The sequence below is a fragment of the Podarcis gaigeae genome (assembly GCF_964106915.1).
Source record: "Podarcis gaigeae genome assembly, chromosome: W".
In the NCBI taxonomy this organism is placed as follows: Eukaryota; Metazoa; Chordata; class Lepidosauria; order Squamata; family Lacertidae; genus Podarcis; species Podarcis gaigeae.
The window spans coordinates 19,112,593-19,121,286 of record NC_139695.1 but is presented as its reverse complement, the minus strand read 5'-3'; the positions used below and the strand labels follow the sequence as shown (position 1 = coordinate 19,121,286).

Sequence of the window (8,694 nt, the reverse complement as noted above, 5' to 3'; positions counted from 1 at the left end):
TTCCCTTTCATTTAAGTTCCTGTTCATTAATTGCTGTAGGTTGCTTTGAGTTAATTTGGTTAAACTAGTTAGTTTAATTGACAACAACAAAGGCGAGTGTAAGAATAACGAAGTAATAAAAACCTATGTTCCTGCTTTACCCCAAGGTTTTGGAGAACAGGACCAAGGACTCCAAGCTGGAGATGGAAGTTCTGGAGAACCTCCAGGAGCTGAAGGAGCTGAACCAGCGCCAGGCCCACGTGGACTTTGAGTCCATGCTGCAGCAGTACAAAGACTATGAGGAGCAGCAGAAAGAACGGGAGCTGGAGGAGGATGAGCAGGAGACAAAGTGAGCCAGGGCTGCCTCACATACACCAAAACGGGGGGTGGGGGTGGGTTGCTAGTGCTGACAGTGGTGTGTGAATGTTTTATTGCTAACTAGGGGCTGCTACTCCTGCCTGCTTTGCTTGCCTAACCCTCTCCTTCCCCTTAGAGCTTGCCAGAAGCATGATGATGATGAAGATTATTTATACCCTGCACATTGGCTGGGTTTCCCCAGTCACTCTGGACGGCTAACAGCATATATAAAAACTTAGTAAAACTGCCCCCCACCCCCGCTTATCATTTCCCCTGCCAGGCCTGCCCCCATGTTGGAGGTGCAGATGAGAAGGGCAGGGAGAACTGCAAAAAGCTTAAACCTTCTCATGCTGTCACCAGCCATCTTGCCACCTCTTCTGGCAATCTTGTTCCTTCCTGTGCTCCTCCTCCTGATGGAATAGCTCTTCATAATTTGCTGGGTGGCAGCAGCAGAAGGAGCAGGTCCCTGAGCCGGCCCGGGAGGAGGGAGGTGGCTGATAGTAGCACCAGCCAGTTGTGTTGCTGGTCGGCCAGACAAAGTGGATCCTGGAGGCAGGGGCCCTGGCACTGGGAGACTGAGGAGCCGATGGAATTTGTGGACAGCTGCAGCCCATCTGCAGTTTGCCTGGGCTTCCTATCCACTGCTTCTTGTCACACTGTTGTTCAGGGTTTCCCAAACTTGGGTCTCCAGCTGCTTTTGGACTGCAATTCCCATAATTCCTGAACACTGGTCCTGCTGACTAGGGATGATGGGAGTTGAGACCCAAGTTTGGGAAACCCTGCTGTAGCTCATCGTGCCATCTGCCTGTGGCCAACTAGCTAGCAGCATGACTACATTTTTATATGTTTATTACATAGTAAAATTTAGAATTGCTTTCCACCCCCTACTCCCTGAACCCTGGTTTCCTTTGACAAAATCTTACCCTTAGAGCAGCTAGCAGCAATCTGAAATTTGACATGTGCACAATGAGCTAACCTGCTACATTCCTGTGTTCTGCCTGCTTATATATCACCCTGCCAGAACTATGCTGGAACAAGCTCAGAGCAGGAGGCTGCTACAAGACTCTGATTCAGAGGATGCGGACTCTGCTTCACGTCCTGCTAAGCTGTTTGCAAAAGTGAAGCCTACAGACATCCTGCAAGAGGTATTGTGCAGAGAGGACTGTCCCATCACAGACAGGTGCATCCCCGAGATGCCCCCTGAGCCCCAGGCCATGTCTCTCTTTTTTAAAAAAAATATTTTTATTGAGTTTCTCTTAAAAAAAACCAAAAGGAAAAAAAAAAAACAAATCAACAAATTCAAAAGAAATATCCATACATAGCACAAAAATAACATCCATTACAGTTCTTTGTCTTCTTTCTTGAATCTTTATATATTTAGATATTTAAACCTTTCCTCTACACACCCATTGACCTCCTTCCTTCCCGATTTCGGGCTTCTTAATAAAAATTCTTTCTTTTTTCTGCAGCTATTAATTGTTAATGGTTTACGCGTCGTAAGACTTATATCAAACCTGCTATAGTTTTTAGGTCTCTATAGTTTCCTTCAATGTATACCATAAATTTATCCCAATCACTAATAAACTTTGTATTTTTTTGGTTTCTCATTTTTTGTGTCATTTTTGCTAAATCAACATATTCATATAATTTTGTTTGCCAATCTCTGATCGTTGGGGTATTTGGACTTTTCCAATTTTGTGCAATTAATATTCTAGCGGCGGCTGTGGCATATTGGAATAATGTCTTATCTTCTTTTTTTATTTCATCCCCAATTATTCCTAGTAAGAAGGCCTCTGGTCTTTTAGGGAAGGTATATTTAAATATTTTTTTTAACTCATTATAAATAAGTTCCCAGAACTTCTTCATTTTTTCGCAGGTCCACCACATATGGTAGAAATTGCCTTCTTTGATTTTACACTTCCAGCAAGCCTTATTTCCTGTTTTGTACATTTTCACTAGTTTTGCCGGTGTGATGTACCACCTATACATCATTTTTTCCAAATTTTCTCTGAGTAAGACACATGCCGTGAATTTCATTCCAATAGTCCATAGTTTCAACCACTTATCATATTCTATATTGTATCCCAAGTCCATTGCCCATTTTGTCATGACCTCCTTTATTTCTTCATCTTTAGTATCCCAATCTAATAATATGTTATACATTTTAGATAATAACTTGGATTTACCTTCAATTATTTCTATCTGAAATTTAAATTTTTTCTCGTTTATCCCTACTTTTTTGTCTTCCTTCCATACTGCGTTTATTTGATGAAATTGCAGCCAGCCTGTTAATTTGTCTTTCAACTCCTCATATGTTCTCAATTTCCATCCACTCTCTGATCTTGTCAGTAGGTTTTCATATGTCAGTCTCCTTCCATATTTGCCTTTTTGGTTGTTAAAATATCAATTGGTGAAAACCACCGGGGTGTTTTCCATTCCAGAAGTTTTTTATTTTTCTCCCAAACTTCATATAGTGGCCCTCTAATAATGTGGTTTGAAAAAACCTTTATGTACCTTTTCTTTATTTAGCCACAAATAGGCATGCCAACCAAATCTGTTGTTGAAGCCTTCTAAGTCTAACAGATTGGTGTCTTCCAAATTAATCCAATCTCTGATCCAGCAGAGGCAGGAGGCCTCAAAGTATAATTTCAGATTGGGTAACGAGAATCCCCCTCTTTCTTTCCAATCTGTAAGTAATTTGAATCTAATTCTCGGTCTTTTCCCTTGCCATATAAATTTCGAAAGAGTTTTTTGCCAATCTTTAAACATCGAGGAACCTCTAATCACTGGGATGTTTTGGAACAAAAATATCATTCTTGGGAGTATGTTCATTTTTATTGCCGCCATCCTTCCCGCCCACGAAAGTTTTACTCTGTTCCACGTATCTAGATCTTTTTTAATCTCCTTCCATGTTGTGGAATAATTATCCTGAATTAAATTTATGTTTTTTGTGGTTAGCCAAATTCCCAAATATTTTATTTTTTTAGCCACCTTGATTCCATTCTGTATCACCAGTTTTTCTCTTTCATCTTTTCCCAAATTTTTAGTCAACATTTTTGTCTTTAATTTGTTTAATTTAAAACTGGATAGTTTGCCATATTCTTCTAATATCTCCAAGGCCTTACTAACACTTTTCTGCGGTTCTTCTAGGGATAGCATCAGATCATCTGCGTACGCTTTTAGTTTGTATTCCTTCGTTCCAACTTTGATCCCTCGAATCTCTGGTGTTGCTCTTATTTTGTTCGTAATTACCTCTAATACCATAATGAATAAAAGCGGGGATAGAGGGCATCCCTGTCTTGTTCCTTTTTCAATCTTGAATGAATTTGTTAGATTATTGTTTATAATCAGTTTAGCAGATTGGTTCGAATAAATCGATTTTATTCCTTCCATAAATTCGCCCTCTAGCCCTGCTTTCTCCATACTTTTTAATAAGAACAGCCATGAGACATTGTCGAATGCCTTCTCTGCATCGATGAAAATCAGCGCCGCAGGTATCTCATTCTTACACACCAGATATTCAATGATGTTTATGATATGCCTTACATTGTCTTTGAGTAACCTATTTGGGAGGAATCCTGCTTGATCTTTATGTATTAAATTTACTAGGCATTTTTTGAGTCTGTTTGCCATCACCTCTGCGAAGATTTTATAATCGTTGTTTAATAGTGATATAGGTCTATAGTTTTTGATATTTAATTTATCCGTGTCCGGTTTAGGGATCATCATAATGTGGGCCTCTTTCCATGTCTCTGGTATCCTACCTCCTCTTAATATATTGTTCATGGAGACTTCTGGGTTAGCGCCTCCGGTAATGGCGGGATTCCTCTGATCGGGAGGAATTTGCTTCGTGGAAATCCGGGTCTGGCCACCACGGCGAAGGCGGAGACCCACTAAAAATCACAGGCGGGTGAAGCCTGTGAACCTGGGATTCGGCTGGCACCTTTTGTGCCTCCCCTACTCGCGGGGAAACCCGATTTTGGGGATCTGTAGTGACGTGGGGTGAGCGGCGCGGTGCTTCAAATTGACTGCTTCTTTCACGGAGCGAAGCCGCATTGCTGTTGCCGGAGAGCGCTGACTTTTTCCTGTGGACAGTTTGATCTTAAAACAACTACCCGTGAGTAGAGCGGAGTATTGGATCTTTAAAAGTCTTAATTTGGCACCGAAACGGGGAGGTTTAAAACAGGAAGTCCGCCTTCCCCTTTTGTAAATAGACTGAAGCAAAGAGGTTGCAAGCTAAAGTCTTGGAAAGCCTTCTGTAAAGGACTAAATTTTCATCGATTAAAATCATTAAACCCCCCTTGGAAGCAGGAAAAGAGGGGGGAAGTTTTAGACTGTGTAAACCTGCAGGAGAGAGTGAAGAACTTAAAATACCACCTCTCTGAACCTTGAAACGGGCTGCTAGTAAGACTGATGTTTTTGCAATGTTCATTGACTGTGAATAGAACATTTGCTGACAGCTAGTTAAAGAAGAGAAATATTTTGTTTCCACTGTCTCCTTCTGCGTTTAAAAAGGAGTAAAAGTAAATGAAAATTGAAACTAACTTTAATGTTTGAACTGTGTTTAAAAGGATCAAGACAAATAGAAACTGTTTCCCTCTAGAGGAAGCCTTTGAAACTGTTACAAGAGCTGAGCTGGGGGAATTTCCAGCTGCAAGCTTAAAAGCCATGAGATTCTGGGATTGACCTTGAATTGGTTAAGAATGTCGACAGAAGAGGCCTTAGTGGTTGTTTTAAGTAAGATAAGTGATTCACTGGAACAGCTTAGAAGAAGGTGGATGTGGCAACTACCAAAATTGATAATTTGGGACAAAAAGTGACTACTAATACAGAAACTATTCAGAAGTTTATACAGGATTCTACTCTGACATGGCAAACTGCGGAGAAGGCTAGGGAGAAAGTTGTTGCTGTTGAACCTAAAGTAACACAATTGGAGAGAGTGTGTGTCCCAGCCTCACAGATGCAACTTGATGATCATAAGTTGATGCCCTCTATGATTGAATTTAAAGAAAATCAGATTCTGAGGATCAGAGCCCTATCTGAACTGGAGGACTTGGGTCAAGAAGAGATCAAACTTGTGAGGGCCTTCAGACTTGGAAGAGGAGGGGAAAAAGGAAAGAACAAAATAAGAGACTGTTGGAACTACCAGAAGAACCTAGAAGAACAACAGTCAAGAGAAAAAAAATTGAAAGACGTCCCGAAATATCTTTTGGATCTTAGGCCTAATTATGGAGACTTGGTCGCCCTGTCGAGAAGGAATAAAATCATCTTTAGGTGGGAGTTTCCCCGAGATCTGCTCTCTAGCCTCAAAGGAAGGAAAATAAAAATAAGATCAGCAGAAGACAAAGTAAAGTACGAAGAAGACTTGCAGAAGGGACTTGGAAAAGAGTTAAGAGCCTCGGATAGAAGATCACCAGGTTGATGGACTATATGGAATTAGTGGAAATGACTGGCAGATTCCGAGACCAGGGAGAAGAGACGGAGGAAGAAGTTTGGAAAAAGTTTAAAGACTATTTATAGAAATATTGTAAATTAATCAGTGTTTGAAAAATTTTGGAACGAAGTTACATGGCTTTAGTAGAAATGTTATAAGGAATTAAGTACAATTAGATTATTAGAGTATTAAAGGGAAAATAAGATTAAAATATGTTAAGATAACTATATGACAGAAAATAGAGGAAGATGGAAAGGAATTGCTGAAACAATTAATAGAAGTGGAAGACAAAAAGGGAGGTGTGAGGAGGTCCCTGAAACAAGTGAATGAAAGTTAAGATATTGAAATGATATGATCTGAGTTTTAAATTGTTTTTGTTTTGTTTGGCTTATGTTGTGTTGTGCAATGTTTATATATTGTATTGTGTTGTTTTTTTATTTTCTTTTTTTCTTTCTTTTCTCTTTTGTAGTGTTTAAAAGTAATAAATATTTTTTTAAAAAAAATAATAATATATTGTTCATGATGTCACATAGCACTGGCGTTAGTTGGTTTTCTAATACTTTATAATATTTAGCTGACAGTCCATCCAGTCCCGGGGCTTTCCCTGGTTTCATCTTCCTTATCGCATCCTGGATCTCTTCTGCTTTTATAGGTTTATTTAATTGAGTTCTTTCTTCCTCTGTTATGGTCTTCCCACTGTAGTCTTCTAAATATTCTTCTATCCGGGTTATCTCTTTGTCTTCCTTTTTGTACAATTTCTCATAAAATTTGAGGAAATTTTCCTTTATTTCTTTTGCATCTTCTATCAATTGTTCCTCTATTTTTATCTTATTTATTACATTTTGTTTTCGCCTTTTTCGCAGTTGCCAAGCTAATAGTTTACCTGTTTTGTTAGCTGATTCAAAATATTTTTGTTTCATTAACTTAATTTTCCATTCAATTTCTTGACTTGTTAGCATTGAATACTGTGTTTGTAACATTTTTATTATTTGTATGTTTTGTTCATCTTTCGGGTTTGTTATTAATTTTTTCTCACATTCTCTTAGCTGACTAAGGATTTCCTCTTTCTTTTGTTCTCTTACTTTCCTCTTATAGCTATTTTGCTGAATAAGAAACCCTCTTAGGACCGCCTTGCTGGCATCCCAGACTACATCTATACTTGTTTCTTTATTGAGATTCAGGCTGAAATAGTCTTTTAAGGTGGCTTTGGCCTTTTCAATAACACCTTCACTCTCTAATAAATATTCATTCATTCTCCATCTGAACCCACACTGTGATACACCTTTTATTTCAAAAACTATTGAATTATGATCAGAGAGGGTTCTAGGTTGGATTTCACACTTTGAAGTTCTTAATGTAAGTTCTCTTGAGACCCAGATTTGATCAATTCTGCCCCAGCTCTTATGTGGCTCTGAAAAGAAGGTGAATTGCTTCTCTATTGGGTGTTTGTATCTCCAGATGTCTACTAAATCTAAATTTTCCTCCAGATTGTTAAAGGATCTTGGCAGTTTCCCTTGATTACATTTTTTCTTTTCTGATTGTCTGTCTATTTCTGGTGCTGGCACTCCATTGAAATCTCCCAATAATATCGTCTTGTTACACTCTAGCTCCAGTAATATTAGTTCCAGTTTCTTAAAGAACTCCAATTTATTCAGGTTCGGGGCATATATGTTTATCACATTAAGTTTTTCACCCTGGAAGTTAATTTGTACCCCCAAAATCCTTCCTTCATCGTCTTTGCAGATCAATTTGGGTTCCCATTTTTCTTTGACATATATCGCTACCACTCTTCCCCCCCCCCCCGCAATAGAATTTATAAACAACCCCTAATTTTTTGTTTATCAGAATATGTTTATGCTTTTTAGTCACGTGTGTCTCCTGTATACAGATTAAATCAAGATTCTTTCTTTTCAAAACATTCACGATTTTATTCCTTTTGGTTTTTTCATTCAAACCGTTCACATTCCATGACAAAATTTTCAGATTCATTATTGTGTTTACTTTCCAATCTACAAATAACGAATAATTTAGATTCGAGTGGTTTTGTTTTCTGTATCCTCTTCCTCTTCCTCTTCCTCTTCCTCTTCCTCTTCCTCTTCCTCTTCCTCTTCCTCTTCTTCTTCTTCTTCTTCTTCTTCTTCTTCTTCTTCTTCTTCTTCTTCTTCTTCTTCTTCTTCTTCTTCTTTCTTCTTCTTCTTCTTCTTCTTCTTCTTCTTCTTCTTCCGCTGCTTCCTCTTCCTCTACTTCTTCTTCCCTTCCTTTATCTTCCTGTTCTTTTCCTTTCTCCTTTTTTCTTCTTCTCTCCTCTGGGTCTCCGTTTCTTCCTCCATATCTCTCCTCTACTTTTCCAAGATCTTTCTTATATCTACGCAGAAATTTCCTCACTTCTTGGGTCTCAGTAATTCTGAATCTTTTTTCTTAATAGAAAAAGGAGATTCCCTCAGGGAACTCCCATCTATGTTGTATACCATTGTTTTTTTACACACTTACTAGCTGTTTGTAACCTTCTCTTTTGCATAGGAGTCTAGTTGGTATCTCTTTAAAGATGATGATTGGTCTGCCTTCGATGATTAATTTCTTTAGATAACTTGTTCTTAATATCATATTTTTCATCTCCATCGAATTAAATATAACTAGGCAATCTCCTGGAACTTTTTTTTATTTTACATGTTTAGACCTTATTTTTATTCTAAAAGCGTTTTCCATCGTATAGGCAACCTCCTCTTCTTTCAGTTCTAACCATTTCACTAGCTCTTTAGTCATTTTTTCTTTAATATTCTCATTTGTTTCTTCTCCTACTCCTCTAAATTTTAAATTTAGCTGCTTCTGTTTCATTTCAATCATCGCTAAATTATCCAAAACTTGGTCTTGATTTCTCTTCAGTTCTCCTATTTCATCTTTTATCCTATCTGTCTCCTTCCTTT

General features: G+C 38.4%; 1 long non-coding RNA gene and 1 pseudogene across 2 annotated transcripts in view; one reads left to right on the top strand and one right to left on the bottom strand.

Annotated features, from left to right (window-relative positions):
* Positions 1-8,163, bottom strand: part of LOC310836020 — a 24,336-nt gene extending 16,173 nt beyond the window's left edge. The window contains exons 1-2 of the long non-coding RNA XR_014559839.1: positions 6,300-8,163; positions 4,101-4,130 (exon numbers count right to left, since the gene is read on the bottom strand). This is a non-coding gene — a long non-coding RNA (uncharacterized lncRNA). The remainder of the gene's footprint in view (positions 1-4,100; positions 4,131-6,299) is intronic.
* Positions 126-1,812, top strand: LOC310836048 (splicing factor YJU2 pseudogene; annotated as a pseudogene). Its single transcript, XR_014568649.1, has 3 exons — positions 126-328; positions 1,358-1,552; positions 1,806-1,812. The product of XR_014568649.1 is annotated as a splicing factor YJU2 pseudogene (transcript).
* Positions 8,164-8,694: the final 531 nt, after the last annotated feature.